Below are 13,581 nucleotides of genomic sequence, written 5' to 3'. Positions count from 1 at the left end.
GGAGCCCCACTATAGCCCAGGCTCACACATCATGGATTCAGCCCATAAGGAAAACCAAAGTCACACAAGGGCAGAAAGGAAGAGAAGGATTTTATTCACATGCAGAACTCCATATACTGACTGGATTTGAACGTGGGCATGGCAGGCTCCAAGATGATGCAAAACCTGCACTGCAGAACGATCAAGCATTCCTAAAGCTGTTAATCACACATTATCTTGCTGGATCCTCAAAATGGCCTGGTGAGGTAGGATTATCTTTACAGGAGGCTGACACAGAGAGGTTGGCAACTTGCCCAATGGATGATAAATGGCAGCTGATAAATGGCAGAACAGGGATTTGAACCCAGGCCACCTGGACTCCAGACAGTTGGTAAGCCATGGATTCTATGGAACCTGTCATCAGGATCCAGATGAGGCCAGAGCCACTCTCTGACCTTGGTGGGGTCATCATTGTGTCTAACATGCAGATGGCCACCCCAAGGACGTGCAGCAGAGAAGCCAATTCTGACTCCATGATGGAACTGTTTCTTTGACCTCTTTTTTGTTGCTTTTGTTATTATAATCACACAGAATGGTTTGCCTCAGAGAATCTTGCCCCTCTGCCTGACTGTTCAGAACCCTGTCCACCTGTGGATGGCAGGAAGGAAGAAATGAACACATCTCCCGCCTGAGGCTTGCCATTCTAGGGGATGTTTGCAAGATAAATGGCCTTTTTACTTTGCTTCCTTGCCTATCCCCATCTCTGATCTATAAAAGAACCTGGCATCCAGACCCCATAAGATGGTTATTTTGAGGTGCTAGTCTGCCATCCTCTTGGTCAGTTGCTTTCTGAATAAAGTTGTTTCCCGTGCTTCAACACCTCATCTCTCGGATTCATTGACCTGTTGTGCAGCGAGTGGAGCCAGCTTGCCTTGCTAACAGAAGCTCTGGGTGGCAGAGAGGAAGGGTACTGTTCTCAAAAGCACAGGAAAGCGGTTGATCAGATGAAAAATCCTAAAGGAGTATGTGAGAGTTGGGTTGAAAATACATTTGTTGGCCAAGCACAAAGTCTGGAGAAATCCACTGAAAGATGAATGCTCGACTGCTCATTTACTGAAGTGTTGGGAGAACTATATGACAAAGGACAGAAGTTCTGATGATGCTGTTGAGGAGATAGTCAGGGTTGGACTGAGATTTTCAGCTCTCTTCCATTCTGAAGACCTTTTGATGGCCCCTCCCCTATAGCTTCCTCTAGGCCGAACATCATGCTTTATGCTGATAATTCATTAGCCCTCCCCAGAACTTCATGAGATACTATTAGCATTTGCAGTCTGCAAGTGAGGAAATTGAATCTGTTAGGAGTTAAGTAATTTTGTCCAAGATTATCCAGGCAGTAAGTGGTCTAACACCAGGTTCTATTTGCACCCTAACCCACAAAATAAATATAAGAAGCCCAATTAGGTCCTCATGATAGGATTTTTTTAAAAAAATTCTTTTCCTTCTTGGTTTTTTCTTTAAAGTGATAAGATTTTTTTAAAAATCTCAAATTATTCCAATTTTTCCCTAATTTTGGGGGAGATGATTCTACTTAGCTGATGCTTTTGGGTGATCCAGTGCTAGGTAAATGAAAGTACATCTCCAAGAGGGTTCTTTTCCCAATTTTTCTCCCTTGCTGTTTTCCTGCTTTTATAGCAGATTACATTGTAAAGTCTTCTCTATTTAAAAAAAAAACACCAACAAAAGACTGTAACATTTATCATGTAAGTCCTGGGTTCTAGCCTAGGAACTTGTTTTCAGGGTCTAGACGAGGCCACCACCACTGTCTGACCTTAAGAGTGCAGAGGTCCCATCTCCTCCAGAGAATTATGGGGTTAGCTATTGGGCATCCCGGGCATCCCTGGTAGCTCAGGGATAAAGAATCCACTTGCAATGAAGGAGATGCAGGTTCGATTCCCTGGAGAGGGAAATGGCAACCCAGTCCAGTACTCTTGCCTGGGAAATCCCATGGACAGGAGCCTGGAAGACCGCAGTCCATGGGGTCACAAAAGAGTCGGACATGACTGAGGGACTGAACAACAACAAGAGCGGTCTATTTCCTCTCTCCCTGGGTTCCCAGGTTGCACTAGTGGTAAAGAACCTGCCTGCCAATACAGGAGACACTGGAGGTACAGGTTCGATCCCTGGGTTGGGAAGATCCCTTGGAGAAGGGCATGGCCAACCCACTCCAGTATTCTTGCCTAGAAAATCCCATGGACAGAGGAGCCTGGTGGGCTACAGTCCACAGGATCACAATGAGTCAAACACAACTGAAGCAACTTACCACGCACGAAGAGAAAAAAATCCTATTGGAAAGGCAGCTGGCAAATGTCTTATAAGTTTTTGAGAGAAAGAGAAAGAGGAGCCAAAATTAACTATATCACCAGTGGTAGACAGCTGACCACGTTTGGTGTTCCTAGTTGTCTATGCCATGCTAAGTCCTATCAGTTGTGTCTGACTCTGCAACCCCATGGATTGTTGCCCACCAGGCTCCTCTGTCCATGGGATTTTCCAGGCAAAAATTCTGGAGTGGGTTGCCATGCCCTCCTCCAGGGGATCTTCGCAGCCCAGGGACTGAGCTCACATTTTTTACGTTTCCTGCATTGGCAGGCAGACTCTTTACCACTGGTACCACGTGGGGAATGCCGACAAAGCTTTGTGTTTGCAGTGGGCACTTTCATTTAGAGAGTTATTTCATTTAAGCCTCACAACAGCCCAGTGAGGTCCATGCAGTTATAGTCACACATCTGAGTTATAACTCACACATGTGAGTTATACTCACATTACATTTGAGGTGTGTGGCAACTGAGAACTGGGGCTTAGTTGTGTTGGAATGAGCCCAAGGTCACACAGCTGGCAAATGGTACTTATGTTTGGTAAATGGGTTAGGCTCACGTCTTCAGAAACAAGGTCATATCCTTTTCAATACCCTCTTTTTCTTCTCCCATCCAAGTACTAACCAGACTCAACCCCATTAAGCTTCTGAGATCAGATGAGATCATGTGTGTTCAGGGTACCTATTGTTGAGTCATGTTGTTACATGGCAGAAACCAACACAATATTGTAAAGCAATTATTTCTCAACTAAAAAGAAAGAAAGAATAAAAAATACCCTATTCTTCCTCTCAGCCTATAGGCTTGACTCAGTCCATACCTAGGTATTCTGAAGGTAACAGAAGCAGTTCTGATGAGGGTCCATCTCCATGAACTGGGTATATTACAATACAGGAAAGAAGAGCAGAGTCTTGCAATTAGACTGGCCTAAGTTTGAGTTACAGCTCTGCCACTCACAGCCAGATAACAGTGGGCAAAACAGCTGTTTAAAGGTGATTTTCTTGTCTGTAAAAGGACAGCATGAAGATTAAGCGTAATCTTCTCCTGCAAATTGATTGGCACAAATTCCTCAAAATGTACTCAATGTTATTGATTATTGACAGCAACAGTGGCATTAACCACTGGATTTGTTTAAAATAAATGATCCTGAATAAGACCATATTATCTTGGTTATCATCCAAGATGGCAGTGGGATCCCATACAGTTAGGCATTTTCTCTATGTCACAAACTTCCCTATCCTGTTTCAAAAATGTGGCTGTACACTATGGAGAACAGTGTGGAGATTCCTTAAAAAACTGGAAATAGAACTGCCATATGACCCAGCAATCCCACTGCTGGGCATACACACCAAGGAAACCAGAATGGAGACACATGTACCCCAATGTTCATCGCAGCACTGTTTATAATAGCCAGGACATGGAAGCAACCTAGATGTCCACCAGCAGACAAATAGATAAGAAAGCTGTGGTACATATACACAATGGAATATTACTCAGCCATTAAAAAGAATGCATTTGAATCAGTTCTAATGAGGTGGATGAAACTGGAGCCTATTATACAGAGTGAAGTAAGTCAGAAAGAAAAACAGCAATACAATATATTAATGCATATATATGGAATTTAGAAAGATGGTAACAATGACCCTATATGCGAGACAGCAAAAGAGACACAGATGTAAAGAACAGTCTTTTGGACTCTGGGAGAAGGAGAGGGTGGGATGATTTGAGAGGGTAGCGTGGAAACGTGTATATTATCATACATGAAGCGGATCGCAGGTCCAGGTTCAATGCATGAGACAGGGTGCTCAAGGGCTGGTGCACTGGGATGACTCTGAGAGATGGGATGGGGAGGGAGGTGGGAGGGGGGTTCCGGATGGGGAACACATGTACACCCATGGCTGATTCATGTCGATGTTTGGAAAAAACCACTACAATCTTGTAAAGTAATTAGCCTCCAATTAAAATAAACAAACTAATTAAAAAAATAAAAGTAAATAAAATTAAAAAACCAAAAATGTGGCTGTACAGTTTTGGGTTTTTGTGCCATACCCCCCATTAAGAGTAGTTTCAATGCTGTTGTTGTCAACCTTCCTGGGGCTTAAGGATAGAAATCCTGTGGGTAGGTGGTTTTCTTATCTTTTCGAGTTGCTGGTCATTATTCAGCCAAGCTTAACACATTTCTGCCTTTTTCTTTTTTTCCCCCTCACGCTCTGTCTAGTCTGGTTTCTAAAGAGGTAAACTTGTCATTGAAGAGATCAGAGAGAACACTTAGCATTTTCCTCACACACACATGCTTTCAAAGTACTTTTCCATTTTTCTCCAGCGTTCAGTCTCTAGAGGGAAAGTGGTGTCCAGGAGCGTAGTATTAAGAGAGGAGAACACGAATATTTCTGGAATTGCCAATGCCTTAGGGGAACTCAGAAAATATCCACTGAGAGAGAGGAGAAATAGAGTTGGGGAAAGAAATTAGGGCCTCACCTCAGGTCACAAAACTGGATTGTGGGGTCTGAAGAGCCTTAGGTCTCTTGATTTCTAGAATTTTAAAGGCACTTGAAATTCTTTTTTTTACCACCCCCCGCAAAATGGATTCTTTCCTGGTTTATTTCTGCTCTGGTTCACTGTAATGCAGTGGGATTTTTCCCTTGATTTTTAAAAAAAATTTGATTTCTTTTATTGGAATGTAATTGCTTTACAATGTTGTGTTAGTTTCTGCTGTACAGTGAAGTGAATGAGCTATGTGTATACATATATCCCCTCCCTCTTGGACCTTGCTCCCCTATACCCTCCCATCCCACCCCTGTAGGTCACCACAGAACACTGAACTGAGCTTCCTTTGCCTTATAGCAGGTTCCTGCTAGCCATCTATTTTACACATAGTAGTGTGTGTATATACATATATATATATATGTGGTATATATATTCAAACCTAATCTCCCGATTCATCCCATGTCTGCACCTCCATTCTCAACATTTGCATCTCTATTCCTGCCTTGTAAGTCGACAAGAGAGTCACAGAGCGGTGGAAGTGTCAGGTACAATGAAGGAGGAAGAAGATGCCTGGGATGTCATCACATGCTGTCTATAAGGCCAGAGAAGGAGAGACAAAGTGTGTCATCCAGGAGGGATGAGAAAAGGTGAGTACCTTCCTGGATTTCAGAAATTCAATGCCATTTCTAATGGTTATCGAATGCCTATGGTCAAAGTATATGGCTTTAGGGGCTGAAGGAGTTACAAACATGAGTAAGATATTCTTTACTTCAAGGAGCTTGGCATGACACAGATTGTAAATGTTGAGAAAGAGCGACCTAGAAACCCTCATGGCCGAATTTCCAGCTTACAGATTCATGTCTGTGACGATTTCTCTTGAGCTCTAGTGTTGGGGAGGGGAGAAGATGGGCCCTCATTTTCCATGCACACTAAAACAAAACATAACACACACACACAAAACCATCTAGTGATGATAATGGCAATATGAAAGCACATACAGGGACTTCCCTGGTGGTCCAGTGGTTAAGATTCCACCTTGCAATGCAGGGGACAAGGTTTTGATCCCTGGCCAGGGATCTAAGATTCCATACTCCAAGGAGCAACTAAGCCCACATGTCATGACTAAAGAGTCCATGCTCTGCAATGAAAGATCGCATGTGCAGCAGATTGATAAATAAATATTGTAAAAAATTAAATAAAACATGTGCAAGCAAATCTTAATGTTCTCTTCTACGTATTCTCAGGTTCTTTCGGTGTTGATACGGAAGGGGAAATACGGACTTGATTTTTCCTGGATAGCAGTGTCTTCAGTATATGTTGATGACTGTTTAGTGCGTGTGATGCCCCTGAAGCCTTTCTCTCACCTTTAACCTACCCGCTGCCCCACCTGCTCTGATCCACATTGACAGAGATCTGATAATATGCCCAATACTGTGCCCGATACAGCATCTCGAAAACATCAGGCGTCATTGTAAGATGCTATGCTGCACAGAGATGAATGAAACTGTTTCTCTGCTCTTTAAGAATTCACAGTCCAATGGGGAAGGCAGATAGGCAAAGAAATATTTACATTGCACACTCAGTGTGATTTATGAAACTGGGAAACACCTCAAAAACTTCGGAGTTTTTATATGTCCTTTACCACACATCACAAAATAGTAACAGCTGATACTTACATATCATTTAATATGCTCCAGGGACTATTTCAAGCACTTTATGTATATCAACTTGTTAAACTTCCACAACCCAATTGGGTAGAAATCATTGTTTTATTTATTGTCTATTTTTAGCGATAATAAAGCTGAGGCACAGGGAGGTTAAGTCACTTGCCTAAGGTCACACAGCTTAAACGACAGCTTCAGAATGTGAACTGAGGTAGTCTAAGTCCGCAGTCCACATCCTTAACGACCAGACTATACTGACCTCTCAAAGGAGATGGTAAAAAATTGCTTTTCAGTGAACCAGAAGAGATTACAGCCTCTGTCGTCCACTGTCACCTGCAGGCCTCTCTGGCTACTTTACAGCCTGCATTTATCAATTTCTTGAATGTTCCTATGTGCCAGACACTGTGCTAGGTGCTGTCAACACATCTCATTCAACCACCATTACAGCTCAATGAGCCAGGTACTAGTGCCATGCCCTGTCAGGAACTGAACATTTGTGTTGCCCTAAAATTCTGGAGTTTCAGGAAAGTAGGATAAGCATTTCTAGTTCCCTCACTCTTGGAAGGTGCTTGTATAGCCTTTTTTTTTTTTCAATGCTTTTTATTGTGGTAAAAGTCACATAATATAAAACATACTGTTTTAACCATATTTAACTGTACAGTTCAGTTCAGTTCAGTCACTCAGTCGTGTCCAATCTTTGTGACCCCAACTGAGCAACTGAACTAAACTGAACTGAACTGTAGCACACCAGGCTTCCCTGTCCATCACCAACTCCCAGAGCTTGCTCAAACTCATGATCATCAAGCCAGTGATGCCATCCAACCATCTCATCCTCTGTCGTCCCCTTCACTCTTTCCCAGCATCAGGGTCTTTTCCAGAGTCAGCTCTTCGCATCAGGTGGCCAAATTATTGGAGTTCCAGCTTCAGCATCAGTCCTTCCAATGAATATTCAGGACTGATTTCCTTTAGGATTGACTGGTTTGATCTCCTTGCAGTCCAAGGGACTCTCAAGAGTCTTCTCCAACAGTTCAAAAGCATCAGTTCTTCAGTGCTCAGCTTTCCTTATAGTCCAGCTCTCACATTCATACATGACTACTGGAAAAACCATAGCTTTGACTGGACGGACCTGTACAGTTCAGTGGTATTAAGTACATTCACATTGTTGTACAGTTCTCACCATCATCTATCTCCCGGATCTTTCACCATCCTAAACTGCAACTCTGTCCCCATTAAACACGGGCTCTCCATTGCTCCCTCTTCACCCCCTTGCTGAGATAATCAGATTGCATAAACCAGACCCCCTACTACACAGAGCCAGTGCCGAATTAGGAGTGCTGGAGGGAAGAGTCTGTTGGGATGAAACTCTTGCAGTTCCAAAGGTCCTCACTGACTAGAGTCTGGGGAGCTGGTGAGGATGTGACCTTTCACAAGGACAATTATTCAAAGCACAGTCCTCACTATCTTTGACAATCTTTCAAGAAAACAAATTCTCCAAGGATCTCTAGCCATCTAACAAGTTTTTAAAATCATTACCCAAAGGATAGAATAATTCAGGATCATTCCTATCTCCAGATGTCTTGGCCAAAGTCCAGGCTAGAGTATTATTAGGATAACCATCATAAAAATGAGAAAAGGAGACTTCCCTGGTGGTCCAGTGGTTAAGACTTTACCTTCCAATGCAGGGGGTGTGGGTTCAATCCCTGGTCATGCAGCTAAGGTCCCATATGCCTTATGGCCAAAAAAATCAAAACGTAAAACAGAAACAATATTGTAACAAATGCAATAAAGACTTAAAAAATGGTCCCATAAAAATCTTTTAAAAATATGAGAAAAAGAAGGCAATTAAATATGAAGAATTTAGGACAGGCAAACAGACTGATGGCATTCTGACAGAGTACTGTCGTCCTAAGAAAGCACTTGGGTTGCTGTGCAATTTTCATTCATCTCCTTAAACTTCCTGGAACACTGACCACTAATGTACATCTATCAATGGCCCAGCAGTCATATAAAATTTATCCATCAATGGCCACAGAAGCTTGTGTCCAATAGGCTTAGATATTTGCTACTTGACCTTATTTATTTTCATTTTTTATTGCTCTACTATAGAAAATTTTTTGAGCACTACAATCTCTTCTTTTTCCTGTCTTAAGTGGTTACTCTCTATCAAGTACTCAATTTCATTTTCCGGATGTACAGAAAAATCACTTGACCTGCCATTCACAATCCTAGCTCTCAGGCAAAACAAACAAATTCAAAACAGTTGCTACAAGAGCTAAAAGGAAACAAATAGTCCAGTGCCATCCCTTATACGCTTTTGCTTCATGGAATTTGAGCTCCATGTACTGTCTGTCATTTCTACTTCATACAGGAAACACAGGGGCCAGAACTTTGTAACTCATGTAATTTCCAAGTAGGAAATTAACTGACCAGTCTTCTAAATTTTCATGACACATCTAGGTATGCAAGGAATTGTGCTAGAGACTGACAAAGTATAAGCTGGAGTCTGTGTCTACCAAGAGATTGCCAAACATGTGCCTAATAAGTAGTATTTGATAGTTGCAGAATAAGTGCTACGCTGCAGAGGTGCAGTCAGTGGAGAGAATGATCACTTGGTAGGCATTAAAAGGTTCTTAGAAGAGCTGGGATGAAGTTGGTCATCAAGAATCCACATGGTAGTGTGTATGTTTCAAAGCTACTCTGTCAGTTCATCCCCTTCTCTCCTCCCCCCTTCCCCGCTGTGACCACAAGTCTGCTTTCTGTGTCTGCATCTCCATTCCTGCCCAGCAAATAGGTTCATCAGTATCATTTTTTCTAGATTCCATGTTGACACATACACATTACCATATGCGAATTAGAGAGCTAGTGGGAAGTTGCTGTATAACACAGGGAGCTCAACCCAGTGCTCTGGGACGGCCTAGAGGAGGGGAGTGGGGTGGGTGGGGCAGGTTCAAGAGAAAGGGGACATGTGTATACTTACGGCTGACGCACGTTGTTGCATGGCGGAAACCAATACAACACTGTAAAGCAATTATCCTTCAATTAAAAATAAATTAAAAAAAAAGAGTTCACAAGGTTGAGGGAGGTGAGGTGAAGAAGAGGCAAGAAGAAGGCTGCAAACTATGTCGCACTGAAAGAGGAAAATACGTGTACTCAGCAGACCATTTGCAAGCCCATGCGGCCACAGCAGAAGGGTTGGAGAGACAGGTGGACTAACACATCTAGTTGGTGGTGTTCTGATAATGAAGTCCTTTTCTAGCCAACCAGACTTCCCTGGTGGCTCAGATGGTAAAGCATCTGCCTACAATGCGGGAGACCCAGGTTCAATCCCTGGGTTGGGAAGATCCCCTGGAGAAGGAAATGGCAACCCACTCCAGTACTCTTGGACGGAGGAGCGTTGTAGGCTACAGTCCATGGGGTCGCAAAGAGTCAGACATGACTGAGCGACTTCACTTTCACTTTTCTAGACAAGAGTCCTTTGGCAAGAGAATGCATCTAGGCAGGTTTTCTGGGGAAGCCAGTGTCTGCCGCTTCCTAAGAATATTGCTGTTTCTTTCTCAAGGCTTGGCTGAAAAACACAAGCCCTCATTGCTGCATCAGCCAAGGAAAACTCTGTCCTCCATGCCACTCTTAGGTAATGGTCCCTTACCCAGCAGGCTATAAACCCCTTTCCTGCTGCTTCCTGCCCCTGTCTGCTGACGTCTGAGTCACTTGCCTCAGCGTTGCAGACTCTGATACCTGGCTCCTGGTCTTCCTGCCAGCATCCTGGGTGATGTAAGCAGCCCCAAGATGACTAATCCAAAATCCTTGCCACTAGATCTGCTGACCTTCTCATCTTCAATCACCTTCACCACTGCTTGGGCCATCCACTCTCAAACCTCTATTCCCGAGCTTTACCGCTGCTTAGAATGGTCCTTCCTCTGAAATAACAAATTCCCACACCCCAAAGCTGAATTTATCTTTTTTTTTTTTACCTGCATCACATAATTACTATTTTTATTTAAGATCTACTCTCGTAACGACTTTCAGGTACACCACACAGTATTATTAAGTGCAATCTCCATGCTGTATGTTAGATCTCCAGAGTTTATTCATCTAATAATCTAGAAGTTTGTACTCTTTGACAACATCCCTTTTCCCCCATCCACCATTCTAGTCTGTTTCTATGAGTTCAGATCCTACCTATAAGTGAGACTGTACAGTACTTGTCTTTCTCTAACTCACTTAGCATGATGCCTTCAAGATCCACCCATGTTGTTGCAAATGGCAGGTTTTCCTTCTTCCTTGTGGATGAATAATAATCTGCTGTGTATATATACACCCCCCATACAGTTATTACTAATTGAACTTATCTTCTTCATCAAAGCCAATTCTCCTTCTTTGGAGCCCCTATCAGTGGATCATACACTATCCATTCATTCCTGCATCCTGGAGCCCTCTCTGGCCCACCCCCACTTCCAGCCAGGCACTGGATCTTGTTGTTTCTGCCTACTTAGAGCTCAAAATACAATTTCTTCTTTCCATCCTCCTCTAAAACTCTTTTCTTAATTTTTAATTTTATGTTGGAGTAAAGTTGGATGTACAGCAAAGTGATTCAGTTATACCTTCTTTTTCAGACTCTTTTCCCTTGTAGGTTATTACAGAATATTAAGCTCCCTGTTCTATACAGTAGGTTCTTATTGATTATTTTATATATAGCAGTGTATGTATGCATGTTAATCCCAAACTCCTAATTTATCCCTCCCTGTCAGGTTTCCCCTTGGATAATCATAAATTTGTTTTTGAAGTCTGATTCCATTTTGTAAATAAGTTCATTTGTATCATTTTTTAGATTCCATATACAAGTGATATCATATGCTTTTGTCTTTCTGTGTGTGACTTATTTCACTTAGTGTGGTCATCTCTTTGTCCACGCACGCTGCTGCAAACGGTATTATGAAACTCTTTTTCACTGGCCTCCATCACCTCTGGCCCAGATTGCCACAGCAGTCTCCTAAATCATCTCCCTGACTTGCTTCATGGCCATGCTACTTCATTCTTCCAACACAGCCATCTGTTCCAGCTGCCAGTCTCACCGGCTCCTCCTTCCCTTTTCCACGGTCCTCTAAACTTCTTCAGTTCAGTTCAGTCGCTCAGTCGTGTCCGACTCTTTGCGACCCCATGAATCGCAGCACGCCAGGCCTCCCTGTCCATCACCAACTCCCAGAGTTGACTCAGACTCACGTCCATCGAGTCAGTGATGCCATCCAGCCATCTCAGCATGCTGTAAAAGGCTCTTCTGGATCACTGTTTCTTGCCCCTCTTCTTGCCCAGTTCCCACGCATCCTCCAGCCCTCAGACATCAGCTTCTTCAAGAAGCCTTCACCAACCTCCCTGAACTGCTTGGTGAGTCTCTTCTGCCCTCCCGTGGAACTCTTCTTGCCTTTGTGGTGACACAACACACTCAACTGAAATCACTTGTTCACGAGATCGTCTTCGGCACCAAGCACTGTATCCAGAACCTAGCAGGAGCTCAAAAATGCTTGTGAACAAATGAATGAGGGAGGGAATGAGTGGATGAAGGGATGTGTGAGGAAAACATTCTGAAAGCACAAATGGAAAGTAAGGCAAAGTAAAAGATAAATGTAACATTTCACACCTGATGGAGGAGGAAGGGATGATGGAGCGATGGACAGAGAGAGAGACGTCCAGAAGAGCAGAAGCAGTTGGCTCTGGCAAAGGAAAATGATGCTTTCAATTTGGGCAGGCTGACTGGGAGATGACGGCTGGACAGAGCCCAGGAGACACAGGTTTGGGACTTATCCACACCAAAGATCTCTTTAAAACCATCTATGGAAGATGTCTTCAATACAGAATTTAGAGAGAAGAGCAGAGGTCAGAAGCTGCTTCGTGAAAGGAAGTTTTATCAATTATCCAGGTAATTCAGGTCTAAGTGAGGTTTCTTTTCTTACTTTTCTGAACAACTGTCTCCATTGCTTCTGATTTTGAAGATCTGCTGTTTAGTTTTTGTATTTTGTCTTCCTAACAATGCCTACTGTTCTTTTCAAGCATATTTTGCAAACTCCAGATGTTAATTACCTCATTACACCATCCGGCCATTGTAATTTCTGTCACCTGTTTTTATGCAGTATGATGTTTATTTTTCAGTTGGATCCTACTGTTCCCCTCCCCCCAAATATAATTTCTTTGATCAGCAGGTTGGTTGCTATTGATCCAGACAAGTTTTATAAGAATTATTCCTACTCACTCTTCTTTTTTGCCTCCTCTATGTTCTCTATGTTGATTTTCCATAAGGAATTCTGTGTTTTGAATTTTCCTCTCCTCCAGTTCAAGTGAACATTTGTGAGTCCTTAAACATACCACATAATATGGGCACATCTTTATGCCTGTCTGTCAATTACAAAAGCCCTGTTAGTGAATGAAAGTACGATGCAATGGTATATCGTCCGGGCTATATTTTACCCCTGGAAGCTAAAACCAGTCAACATTCTCCTAACTGAAATAAAGGTTTTACTTAGTGAAACCACAATTATTTTTCAGGGTTGAAATATAATTACAAGAGCACTTCATGAATCTGACATGTTCTTCCCTGCCAAGGGCATAATCTTTGGACTTTTGAAAGAATGGGTATATAGTAGTCCTTATTCTAAATGCATTTAATACACTAAATTTCCGATTCTTATAGAATTGCTACAACATGTCCTTGATGAATCTGTAGAGCTGAAAATAGACCTGCTTTTGAAGTGTGAAACTGCATCCCAGTTATGTGAACTGCCCTGGTCAAATCTGGAAGTCTCTAAGTGTAGCAAAAACTCCCTCTGTTCTAGGGAATCGTTCTTAATCTTCTGAGGGATCACGGACTATTTTGATAATTCAGATGTCTTTTACCAGAAAAATATACACACTCACACTCAAATATTTTGTATGTTGTTTTAGAGGGTTCACAGAGTTCACAAAAACCAGCCATTGATGCCCTAAATGTCCCTAGGCTCCAAGTCAATAACCCCTGGACTAAAGATCAATTGTTGAGGGGTGATAGATTTCAGTAACCTCAGAATGCAGAGAAAACAGCTGTAAAGAAAATG

At 42.6% G+C, this 13,581-nt stretch overlaps 1 protein-coding gene and 1 non-coding gene across 6 annotated transcripts in view; one reads left to right on the top strand and one right to left on the bottom strand.

Annotated features, from left to right (window-relative positions):
- SLC8A3 (solute carrier family 8 member A3) overlaps nucleotides 1-13,581 on the bottom strand; it is a 147,795-nt gene that overhangs the window by 38,493 nt on the left and 95,721 nt on the right. The gene's annotated exons all lie outside the window — the stretch shown is intronic.
- TRNAC-ACA (transfer RNA cysteine (anticodon ACA)) lies at nucleotides 9,767-9,838 on the top strand. The gene has a single exon. It is a non-coding gene; the product is annotated as a tRNA-Cys (tRNA).

Source organism: Capricornis sumatraensis, chromosome 2 (genome assembly GCF_032405125.1).
Source record: "Capricornis sumatraensis isolate serow.1 chromosome 2, serow.2, whole genome shotgun sequence".
NCBI classification, from domain to species: Eukaryota; Metazoa; Chordata; class Mammalia; order Artiodactyla; family Bovidae; genus Capricornis; species Capricornis sumatraensis.
The sequence above is the reverse complement of the archived record's forward strand: the minus strand, read 5'-3'. Positions and strand labels throughout refer to the sequence as shown.